Below are 12671 nucleotides of genomic sequence, written 5' to 3' on the forward strand. Positions count from 1 at the left end.
GAGATGTGGATAGCCAGACAATTTCATATACGGTTATAGAACTCAGACAGAAGTCTGAATGGAAGTAGGAATATGAGTAACAAGTGATATCTAGAGAACACGTAAGGAAACTCAGGGTAAGTGGCAGAGTGAAGAGAAACGAAGATTAAGGAGATAATCCTGAGACTACTAACCTTGAAGGAGTAGAGCAAGAAATATCAATAAAAAAGACCAGAAAGAAACAAATATTGAGGTAGAAGGACAATGAGGAGGCATACTGTCTTGGAAGCCAAGGAATGCAAAAAAAAGAGAATTTGTAAACTCTGCAGGAAGACCCCACAATGAAAACATTTATTGGGTTTGGCTCTTAGGAGGTCATTGGTGACTTTTGCCAGAGCAGTTTTAGTGAAGTGGTGAAGTCAGAAGACACATTTTAGACTAAAGAGTTAATGGGTGGTAGGCCCCATGAGGAGGCAAAAGCCATAGTTAGTGTCTTTTGGTTTGTTTGTTTCTTAGAGAAATTTTTTAGTGAAGGGTTGTGATATGATTGCAACTAGAGGGGGAAGCTTTTATTATTTTTTTTTTAAATGAAGGGAAATAGTGCACATATTTACAGATTAAGCGAAAGAAAGGGATCGACATTTTGGAAGAGAGGAAATATTTCACAAGCAACATTTTGAGGAGACAGACGGATTGGCTTCCTTCTGAGGGAAGGAAAACTACTTTTTTCTTCCTGTGAAACTGAATTACCATCCTATGTATAGACTAAAGGTGACATGCATCCACTATGGTAGGGATGTTTTCTGGATATTTATATCTTTTAATGTTCAGGGAGTTTCCAAAGGAGAGGGTACTGTAAGGCTGATCCATCATCATGGAGAAGGACAGGTATTTGTTTGTCCCTAAACTATGAGACATTTAGGTGTACAAACATTTTATAATGATAATGGGTCAAATTATGGGAAAGCTGTGGTTTGTAAGGGTTGCATTTTGAGTTTCTACCTTCCTCGTAGAGGATAAGACCTTGTCAATTGGATGGAGTAAGGTCAGAGGTTTTCTGGGACTGATCAGTTTAGATAAGCATCCAATGTTATCTGATGTTTATTGAGACTGAATTTGAATTCCAGCCCTGGAGGTGTCCCAGCTACCCATTCTCTTGTCTTATGTTGTTGTTGTTTTTTTTTCCTAATAGGCAAATAAGTTAGGATCAGATGGATGGCACATACCAGGCCATACGCATAATTATAAAATTGCAGACTTGCCATCAAGCTGACTAAGCCAAATTAAGCATGTAAGAAATGAAAACTTTAGATGGAAGCTGATGTTTTCAGGATTCCAGGATGTGGTTCTGCCAGATCAGTGTGTTAACTTAATGAGAGAGCAGCCTGCATTTCAGGAAGGGAAGCAGTCACATTGCCCTGAGAAATACATATTGATCCCTCTGTGCAGCTTCTTGCCTGATTGTGCCCTCCCACTGCCCTTAAAAAGAATGCATCTGATTTATTATAAAAATACCCTCAGGGTGAGGCTATTGCTCATATGATACTGGTAGCCTTTTCTGGGGACCACAGTAAATATTCCCACGTAAATACATTGTTTCTGGATTCCCTTTAATACAGGGTCCTTTATTCCTTTCTGCTCATGTCCTCAGAGTTTTAGACCCCTCAATAATTATCCCTTCTAATATCTTTCTTACTAATAAACATAAAACTGTTTTTTCTCCCCTTAGTTCACAATTATAAACGTTGGTACCAGTGAGCATTTTGTTGCCATTTCTGTACCTTTCAAAGTCTTTGATATTTTATCTTAAGCTAAGATACTTGAAACCTTGCACAGTATTTCAATGGTCTATCATACAGTGTCTAAGAGCCCTTTGGTGATTTTTGCCAGATCTCTTGTTTTATGTAGCCCTATGTTTTGAATGCTGTAGATGACATATAAATGATGGTTTCAAATTTCTGCTCCCTTTTGGCTCTAGATCTCTCTTTTGATCCATATAGCTTAACAGATTGTGACCATTTTAAGCTTTATTTTCTGTAGCTATTGCATATATTTTCTTTTCTATCTATACTAACATGTTCCTGGGCTAGACTCATATGTAAAGCACCCCATGTTCTAATTTTTAAGATGCCTGACAGTCAATTGTCCCAGTCTCAGTGAAAAGTCCATATCATATGTATTCCATTTACTTTTTCTTAGGCAGTCATTTCATTATCTTAGGACCTGCCCTGAAAATAAAATGGGACTTCACTTTTCAAGTGTGAAAGAAAGGAAAAATGTCAAAGCTCCTCCGAAGAGAATTTATGGTTGGAGTTCATTATACCAAGATTTTTCAGAGTGAAAAGTTGCCTCTATTAATATGTTCCCCTCTATCCACTAAGCTAAGAGCTCCTGTCTACTTTTTTCTCCTCCACCATCAACTTATTGTCACTGAAGCCAACACCTAGCTGCATAGCTAGTTGGAGGAAAATCTCTGACTATGCTGTTTAATTATCTGGCATAGTTAGGGGTTTCCAAGTTCCTCCTTCTTCCAGTCTCACTAAGCTTACCCTACATGAAAAACTTGGAGTTAGCAAAGGATAAGGAATTGCCCTGATCTGGAACAAACCCTCATATTTTCATTGCCTTTACCAAGCATTTGATTTCAGATAGACTTACTTCCTGTTAAAGTAACGTGCATTACCCTCACACTTCCATCTGGGAAAGGAAATGTGATGTATGGGGGTTTCAATTTTCAAATTTGGTGAAACAAAACTCCCTAAGAGACAATAACATTTTGCTTTTATCTTTTCAGGGCGAGGCTGGGGAGGAAAGCGCTCTGACAAAGGAATATTTTTGGGAAAAAGCCTATTCTATGATAGTCTCTGTTTACATTTAGAACCTCACCAACATAAGGAGTTTTTAAAAGGAGTTATTTTGGAGATATGCTACATATTTTATTTTTGAGAGACATGGTGGCATCTTTATGCAAAAATTCAAATATGTTACTTTTAGAACAATAGCTATAGTGGTTTACTAAAATTATGCCATTCACACTGCAGAGCAAACCACCGCAACAAAAAGGGTCAAACCAGGCTCATGAAGACTCTTGTGTGAGCAGCAATCTGTCCATTTGGTCTGGGGAACAGTGAAGGATTGGTAGTGCTAACTCACAAAGTAGAAAAAAGGTTGGAGTAGTTAAGGAAGGTTTCCTCTTCTGCATAGAAAAATTCTGAGGAATCCGTTGGCTGTGGGAAGAGAGGAGGTGAGCCTTCTTATGTTAGTCAGGCCTGTAGGAGCAGTGGAGAGAGACAGAAGAGCAGGCAGCTTATACCGAGGTTTGTCAATGACGCCAAGACGTAGCATCTGGAGAAGGGCTGCCTCGCGGCAGAGGCCGAGCCACGGTCTAGTCTGTGAGTGGCACCAGGGACAGTGAGGCAGTGGCTAATGTGGCAGTTCCAGTCATACCTATGAAAGTGAACCATTAGAAGGTGCATCCTGGTCCTTACCCCTTAATTCTTCCCTAGCTGGCACCTAGGAAAATGTTATTATTTGCACATTTATGCAGAGAAACTTCGATTTATTTATTCAGGTCAATCTAACAAACATTTGCTTATCTGACCTTTTCCATATGCCTGACACTTTGCTAGATGCTGGAAATATGAGAGGAATGGCACGTGGTTCCTGTCTTCAAGTTGTGTCTTGGAATGTTTTACTGAAGTAGGGAGATATATATTTTTTTTCATGAGGTGATATATAAGTCCTCACACAAATGGTTTGTGTCTAATTAAAATGACAAGTTTATGCAAGTTACTGGTGAGGTGCCATGCTTTCTATTTCCTGTCCAAACATCACTGGTGATTGAATGTCATAGAATAAATTCAACCTGATTAAAGCCTTAAAGAAACTTGAGACAATAAGGCTTACATACTCTGGTTCCTGAACTAGTCATCTCTTGGAAAAATATATAAGTGCATACTGTTGTAGAAACAAGAATGAAGGGTAAGGCTATTTGACTTTGGGCTTTCGAATGACTTACTTATACCCAGTGAGCTTAGAGTTCAAAGAGTACATGAAGAAAGCAATTAGATTTACAGCAGCATAAACAGAGACAGTGTTAGCTTGGTGACAGAAACAGATAAAAATAAAACAGTTATATATAAGACAAAAATCTTGCTTTAAATTATACTGAAATGTTTGCCATGTTTCTGACCACTCACCCCCATGTTTACCATAACGCAGTACTTTTTTTTTTTTTTTAACATGGGCAGGCACTGGGAATCGAACCCGGGTCCTCTGGCATGGCAGGCGAGCATTCTTAGGCTATGTCTCTTCTCAGTTCTATTATTTGATTTTTCTGTTCTCTTCTGTGTTTACATACTCAAAATGATAAAATACATTTTTGTCCTTATGTTACTAATGTGGCAGAGATATTTTTTCAATTTTGCACTCTAAACATGGCAAATAACTGCTTTCAATAAAATGCTTTCAAGGCATGCCTTGAAATGGGAGTTAAAACCAGGAATGCAAATGCTAATAACAGTATTGATAAAAGGAATCCTGGAATCAAAAGTGAAAAATTCAATTAGAAAAAAAGGCAAGGTATTTGAGTACTCTTCCATGTATGAGAGTACTAGTGGAAATTTCAGTTCCAGTGCATTATTATAAACTAGATATAATTCTCCTCAACACAGTTACCTGTGGGTCAATTAAGATAATAGGGGAATAGTTCTGGAGATGTTCATTCTCACTGTTATTGACTCTGTAGGTGACATCCCGAAACTTAGATCAGTTAGCCACTAGTAAACAGTGAAAAACAGGACAAGTAAGTCAAGCGTTTGCCCACCGGCTCCAGCCCAAGTAGCTTCTTAAAATTTAAATGCACATGCCAATCATAAATTTTGTCTGTCTGCATCTCAAAGAAGTTAATGCTCTCTGACTCTGTATGTTAAGATCATCTAATATACAAATGCTTATGTACCTAGACAAAGGTATTATTACATGAAAGTACTTTATTTTTTATATGATCTTCCTCAAAGGAATTCAAAGCACTTTACATACATTGCTTGTCATTAATTTTCACAGACTCTCAGTGAGGGAAGCAGAAAAAATCGTTCCGTCTGTTACCATCAATATTTTTAGGTAATGCAATACTGGGATACTCTATGAAATTCAAGAATGCTGTCTGCATGGTGCTTACAACCTAAGAAAGCCTCACAGATGTCAAAGCCATTTATCAACAATGAGGAGTTAAATGCCTGAGAATCAAAGATTCTATACTCTCCTTTACACATTCCAGTTAATAACACCTCACCATTTAATTTTTATGCTTTGTGTAAAACTGTTCTTCAGGATTTCTTCTCAGTAGATATGGGTTAGGTCAGTCATCAAACTTTGTGAAAATACCTGAATTTTTATCCCTGCAGACCTTGTATGAGCACAAAATTTACATTTCAGATATGAATTTTCATATAACCTGAAAAATTACCCATAATTAGAGTGGTGATGGTCAGAGCAAAAATTTTAGCCTTTTGAATATATATAGATAGATATTTGGAATTGTTTTATCTGCTGCACATAAGTAATATAGATTTGGCTAAGGAGTAGCTCTCAAGTTAGACTTTCTAAAAGTATATATTCTAGAATATTAGTTACAGAAAATGCTCTTGAAATAAAAGCTCAATAGATTTGATAACTCTTCATTGTTATTCCCTTTTAATAGTAAACAATTTAACATGCAGTAGTATACTAAAGGCTCCAAGAAAACTTGAAGTAATTTGTTTAACTTGTAAAAACTGCCCAAATTAATTTTAACACCACATCATTTTCCATGTAGCATCCATAAGACAAACCTTAGAAATTTCACTCATTTCATCTGATCATTTTACATGCTCAGTGCACTCCTTCTACAACAGGGGAGATATATAAGCCATGGCACTTGGACTCAACAAGATCACAGTCTAGAAGAGATATTGTACATAGTGTTTATGGCATTTAAAGGATTGCATAGTTGTATAAAGTGGTCATTGCTAGTATCCAAATGACTTAGACAGACAAGAAGGTTGCCTTCGGAGTTAAGAGAGTGGTTTAGTACAGGTATCTGGATTTGATTGTGGGCTGAGGGTTTTAGGGTATGCAAAGTGGAGCAAAGCAGTCAAAGTATGCAGGGCTCATGTGAGGTGGAGGTGGAGAGTTGGGAATGAGGCAGATTATAGTATTTTATCTTAAAAGGATGAACAAAGAATGCTTGGTTGACCATGTGCAGGCTTAATAATGACAGGTTAAGGAACTTAGACATTTTTCCCCAATCATAGATTTAGATGTATCAGTAGTACCTTAAACTTTACCTCACAGTCACCAGTGTGGCTGCTGCTGTCATAGTTGCTTGTCAACAAAAGATAGCCACTAGCTCTGTTAATTTCTTATCAGATTCCCCACCTCTTTTTCCAGGCTTATCCCTCAGATTTTCTAGGCTGGAGCAGGAATACAATTGGGAGCTTACTTAAATACTTAAAAATAGTAAACTAAGAAATCAAACTGTTAAGTATAATATGCCCCATCCTTTCTTGTTGGCAAATGTATCTTCATAATCTGTAAGACTAAGTTCAGATTTGGAAATCTTGGGATACCTGTGATTGATGTAATTCCAAAAATGGCCCCCCAACATGTCTGGCCCTATTCCCCAGAATCTGGATTTGATGAGATACCACTCATCATGTTATGTTGTATGGTATAGTTGACCTTAAAGTAGGGCTGTTATCTTAGATTTGAAGAGACTTGAAGCATCAGAATTCATGCAGAGTTCTTGGTTTGAAGATGGATGGGAGCACGTGAGAAAGAAGCTAGCAACTGAGAGGAGCCCCTGGCCAACAATCAGAAAAGAATGCGGACCTCAGTTCTAGAACCACAAGCAACTGAATGCTGCCAAAAACCTGAATGAACTTAGAAGTGGATATTGCCCCAGATCCTGCATAAGAGCCTGGCCCAGCCAGCATCTCAACTTTAGGTTTGTGAGACTTGAAGCAGTAAACCCATTTGAACCTATTCGGACTTCTGATTTACAGAATTGTGAAATAATAGATGGGTGTTGTTTTAAGCCGCTAAGTTAGTTGTAATTTGTTACATAGCATTAGAAAATTAATAGAACACCCTTAGAATGTTGCCTCAGAATATGGTAGAAGGGGGAGAGCCATCCCTGTCCCTTCTCTTTCTGTTCCAGCCCCATCCCTCACTATGAAGGTCCAGAATATTCCAGCATCCATGGTCCAACTTTATCCATACCCTCTGCAAACAGCTATTCCCTGGCCACCTTTTGGACACAGAGGTATACTAGTTTGCCTCAGAATTCTCTATCAGGAGGATGGACTTGGAAGAAGCCCATACAGAACCTAGAAGAAAGCTTTATGTTGTTTGGCAAGAAATTTCAGGGGTCCAGGTACATGGAATATAGACCAGTTTCAGGAACTAGAAACTCTAGGTGGGTGACTGACCTTGCTTGTAGATTTCCTACCCTGGGGTGGGGACATGGTCAGAAGATGGCCAAATAGGAGACTCTGAAGTCTAGGATTTGGATTTCTCGTTACTGGGTCTAGAGGTGATGTAGTATCTAATTAGCGCCTTTAAAACTTCCAAAACACAAAAACAAGAATTCCAAACAAGTTAAGAAACATCACTCTAATGGAAAGCAAATTAGGTCTTTTTTTTTTTTTCTGGTGGGGGGGGTCCTCTTTTAAATTAGAGGGAAAATATGATGATATGGTGTTTGAGGGCAGACCATGGTGGCTCAGCAGGCAGAGTTCTCGCCTGCTGTGCTGGAGACCCGGGTTCGATTCCCGGTGGTGCCTGCCATTGTGAAAAAAAAAATGGTGTTTGAGTACTATTTAATTTGAAGACACATCCAAGCTGGATTTGATGTGGAAGAATTATCAGATGGGAATGTATTGCAGTCAACTGCACATGAGGTGATAAGAACTCAGAGGGATAGTAACAAAGGAAATGCTGAAAAAAACTGGGAAAATATTTTTAATGCTACTGAATTTGAAATTGCTATAGTATATCTAAGTTTGGATATTTTGTATGCAGTTAATGATATGAACCTTGGATTAAAAAAAAAAATCAGCATGACTTGAGAAAGGCACTTTCCATAATTTGTGTTATGGGGATACCTGAAACTGTAAGAATAGAATATTCTTTTAGCAGGAAGGAATGCAGAGGGATTAGAATAAAACCTTAGAGTTTTTTGACAGGTAAGAGGCAGAATAAAGAAAATCCAGACACAAAGAAATATAGAGAAAAGGGGTGCATAGAATGAAAAGCTTTTATAGAAGGTCGCAGCTGAGAAAGACCTGTGTAAAAAGAAAATGAAGCTCTCAGTAGCGTCAGTTTGAATATGAAACTGAAACATCCTGTTTCCTTCCACAATCTGCTTCTCTCTTGCATTTTTGTCCTCTCAGCCAGTTTCTCATTCTTTCAACATTGTTCTGACTTTTAGTTAATAACCTCGCATTTTCTGTTTCTGAGCAGCTTGCTTCCTGTCTGCTGATTTTGCTCCCTCACAGACAAATCCTAGACTAACTGTTTCTCTTGTCTTTACCCTGGGTTCTACCTATTAGTGTGGACTGAGTTGGAAGGTTTGGTATCTTTCTCTGGTAATACTAGGTGGTCCTCAAAGTTAAATGCAGCAATATAGGGAATAAATATTGGGAAAAGGAGTTAGAGAATAGGCAGACATCAGTGACTTTGGAGACTGCAGGCCAAACAAATGAATCTTAGGGCAGAGACCATCTTTGTCAGAAAAATTAATGAAAAGCAGTGGATGAATGAATCATATAAACTTCATCTTATTACAATGTACTATTGATTTCCTAGGGAATTTTGATCACGTCCAACCTGAAAATTAATTTAATACTCATTATTTGGAGGAAGAAGGTAAAGCCAGAGGTCAAGGTGTTTTGTGATCACATTTCTTATTTCTGTCCTTCCAGAATGTCAGAAATGATCATATTTCATTCATCTGACATAGGGGGAAACAAAATAATCCATGAAATTTAATTTATGATGCTTTGAAAGCTATGAGGATCCTGGTATCATATCTCAATGGATAGCCATTCAGCCCATACATGTTTACGGAATTCCTACTCTATACCAGACACTGTTCTATATGATGGGTTTAGGTAGTAAAAAGAATATAAAATCCCTGCCCTCAAAAAATTTACATTCTAGAGATATGGTGGAGAGAAAATCAAGCACAGAAACGAATAAAATGATTTCAAATCCAGAGATCACCTATATTGTAATTTCCAATACCTTCTGCACATTTATTCTAATGGTACCATTTTCTGATCTTCACTATACCAAAACTTTTGCATCAATTTTAAACCTCGCCTGGTGAATGGTTCCTTGTTATATTTTACTTTTTAACTTTGTCTTTTATTCATGCAGTAGTCAAAGCGATGGCCTGGGAATCATTGTAGCCTCCTTTTTTAGTAAGGAAATCTACTGGTCCCTTATATTTAGTCATTTTTACCTCTTTCACATATCTAGAAACTTTCTTGTCTGCTCTAACCCCAGTGCCACTTAACTAAATGGTATTATTTATTGCTTTGGGTTATTTCAATAGTCTATTAACTAGCCTCCCTGCCTCCCATTTGAGTGAACCTCTCCATTTTAATCCTCACCCAGAATTACCCTACAGTGCAAATATGATCATGTTGTCTCCTCATTTAAGATCCTCAAAGGCTTCTCACCAACAAAGATGGTGTAAACACCCTCACTTAGATTACACAACTTTTTCTGACTTGGCATCTATTTAACTTTCCAGGCACAATTCCATTGCTTTGCTTTCCCACCCACTCTGATTCAGCTGCACCAGTGATCCTCAGACTTTGGAAATGCTCTAGGGATTCAGTTGGACTTGCTTCTCACAGGCCCTGTCATAACAAGGTAGGATGCTCAAATCTTAGGATGAAGGTAATAATACCTACTTCATAAGATTGTTTTGAAGATTAAATAAGATGATGTATGCTAATGGGATAGTTATACATCTTGTACATTAACTATATAAGACATAGAAAATGCTCAAATGATAGCTATTACTATCATTATGCATTCTCTCGAATATTCTTTCTTCAGTGTTTTTCTGTTCATAAAACAGGGTTTGATTTCTCCTTCACAACTCAGTGCAGACCTACCTCTCTGAGAAGCCTTCCCTAAATGTACAAGAATCAAGTTCCGAGTTTGTTAGTTGTGGATTCTAACTTTAGTTCCACTAATCTTATTTGTATAACTGTTGGAAAGTAGCTTTATTTGTCAGATCTTCTGGTTTTTTCATTTTTGAAATGAGAATAAAAATTCCTATCCAATAAGTTTCTGGGAATATTAATTTTTAAAAAAGACAAAATAAATCTACCACCTCTGCCCCAACATACAAAGGTACTTCCATTTCTATTTTTCTCTCCATCCCACTGATGTTTTTATATTTTCAACATTAACGGAAAAGTACTGATCTTACTTTCCCAACTTGTAGATTTACTAATTGTCTCTTTAGAATTGAAAGCCATCACCAACGAGCCTGAATAGTTTTAATTATTCCTTTCTAGATTCCTTTCAGAAGAAGGAAGGACTTTATTCAGAAGTTTGGAGAGTTGGAACATAAGGCAATATGCATGTATTTTTTTAAATTATTGATTATAAATGGATGGTGCTGCACAAAGCTTGTACCATTAGAGCCTACCATTTGTAGAAATATCCTTGTGCAATAAACAGACTCAATTAACACAGGTGATCGGTTATGTATTGGGTATAGACAAATGGGATACAAGTCTCATTTGGGGTGAAAAACATCTTATTTTCTCTTGAAAGAGATATATTTAGTGCAGTGGAAGAGGTTCTAAACAAAACCAGGTAGCACTGGGAAAAACATATATTCATGAACAGAAGAAATTTTAGAGACACATCTTAGAAATTCTACATGGCTATTTTTTAAAATTTCCACAAAGTGTACTTTTGATCATCACGATTTTTTCCTTTTTTTTTTTTTTTTAACATGGGCAGGCACCGGAAATCAAACCTGGGTCTCCGGCATGGCAGGCGAGAAGTCGGCCACTGAGCTACCATCATACCACCCTGATCATTATCTCTTAAATAATAATGGACATATGGAATAATGCACAATTCACAGTCTATGATATTTGTACATTTCCTTTTTGTTTTAATCATCCTCCATTAATATTGTATATACATCATTTGCAAAATTGTCCTGACAAAACTCCAAAATCCTTGCACAACAATGTTATTTGAATACACTATTTGAGTGATCCTATCAAAAGATGGAAAGAATTAGTAGCAATGTTTTCTACACTTTTTCATAATGAAAGACATGCTTATTGCCCAGCTCAGATATTACTTATGACACTAGACAACTGGTCACTAAGTTAAATCTACAATACACAACATACAGTCTCATTTCAATCCGTCTCTCTCATTCTAAACATAATTGTGTTCAATTGACTTGTTCTGTGGGCTTTAAAATTTGTGTAGCAGTGTTTCCTTGATTGATAACATATGGGATATTGCAGCATTAACCTCATAGGTTGAGGTGTGTCCCCTGGTAAACTTGCAAGTTTATAGGTGTCCCAACATATTAGCAACCAATTGCTGATAAGTTATTATTTACTGAGTAAGTTTATAATACCTTTAATTGTCTCTCAAAATCTTTAAAAACTGTTTGGACCATGCTGAATGATTTCTTCAATGAGTTGACTCATCTTTGGCTCACACACACATGCTCCTGAAAGAGATGAATCACCAAGGAGTGTGAACCTTGAGCACAGACAGAAGCTCATCCAAAGTAAATATTAAGTCCAATAAATCACATTTTCTTTAAACTGTGGGTTGAGGAAGAATGGACTCCACTTACACAGATGCTCTCAAGTCTCACTGAATGGAGGAAGCTCCAGGGATGGAGAGATAGATCTTCACACAGCCAATCAAATTGCTCTGGGTTGGAAAGGCTCAGAGAAGCTAGGAGATAGAAAATGTCTTAAAAAAAAAAAAGCGTCAAGTTAATTTCACATTTTCCACCTTCAACTTTTGTGCAAATTAAATTTAATGCTCCTCGGCCTCAGTGGTGCCAGCATGCAAAATGATACCACATGGTTGGGGCTGATGGAGATAAAAGGGTTCAGTGTTATTTACAAAATAGTAAGAAAAATATTTCTTCTGTGATCACAGATAGCTTCATAGTGATTAAAATGTTCCCTCCCCCTCTCCTTGAATGCACTGAGACTCTTATAGTTCACACAACATTAAAATTAAGCCATTTAGTATTCCTTGATATTACACACTAAGTTAGATGTTAAATACCAAATTGATGAATGCAGTTAACTTCTCTGGGTTTCAATTTCCCCATAAAATGAGGAGTTTTGTTTATTAGACAATCTCTACAGCACCCTACTCTTCCAACACTTTTAAAATCTAAATTGAGCCCATCTTTGGTGAGTGTATCCACATAAATATTATAATATAAACCCCACAGGGCTGGAAGATATGATACATGTGTGATCTATACTGTATTTGGCACAAGGACATATTTCTAATATTCAGTAGTATTGCTGATAAAAGACTTCTAACCAAAACAAAACAGATCTAACCTAACCCTGTCCGCACAATACATCTCTAAGCATTAGAGTGTCTATTCTGTAAATATTTGTGAG

General features: G+C 37.2%; 2 long non-coding RNA genes across 3 annotated transcripts in view; one reads left to right on the forward strand and one right to left on the reverse strand.

The window, feature by feature from the left end:
• Positions 1-2903: 2903 nt before the first annotated feature.
• Positions 2904-6815, reverse strand: LOC143668457 (uncharacterized). The gene is made up of 3 exons (XR_013168452.1): positions 6588-6815; positions 4657-4757; positions 2904-3426 (listed from the first exon to the last, which is right to left on the reverse strand). It is a non-coding gene; the product is annotated as an uncharacterized LOC143668457 (long non-coding RNA).
• A 55-nt stretch (positions 6816-6870) lies between these two features.
• The window catches only part of LOC143668458 (uncharacterized), a 39233-nt gene continuing 33432 nt past the window's right edge, over positions 6871-12671 (forward strand). The window contains exons 1-3 of one of the 2 annotated variants that reach the window (XR_013168453.1): positions 6871-6964; positions 9779-9900; positions 10557-10719. This is a non-coding gene — a long non-coding RNA (uncharacterized LOC143668458). Of the gene's footprint in view, positions 6965-9778; positions 9901-10556; positions 10720-12671 lie in introns of those variants that run through there. The other variant, XR_013168454.1, reaches the window with a different exon arrangement.

The sequence above is a fragment of the Tamandua tetradactyla genome, chromosome 24 (assembly GCF_023851605.1).
Source record: "Tamandua tetradactyla isolate mTamTet1 chromosome 24, mTamTet1.pri, whole genome shotgun sequence".
NCBI classification, from domain to species: Eukaryota; Metazoa; Chordata; class Mammalia; order Pilosa; family Myrmecophagidae; genus Tamandua; species Tamandua tetradactyla.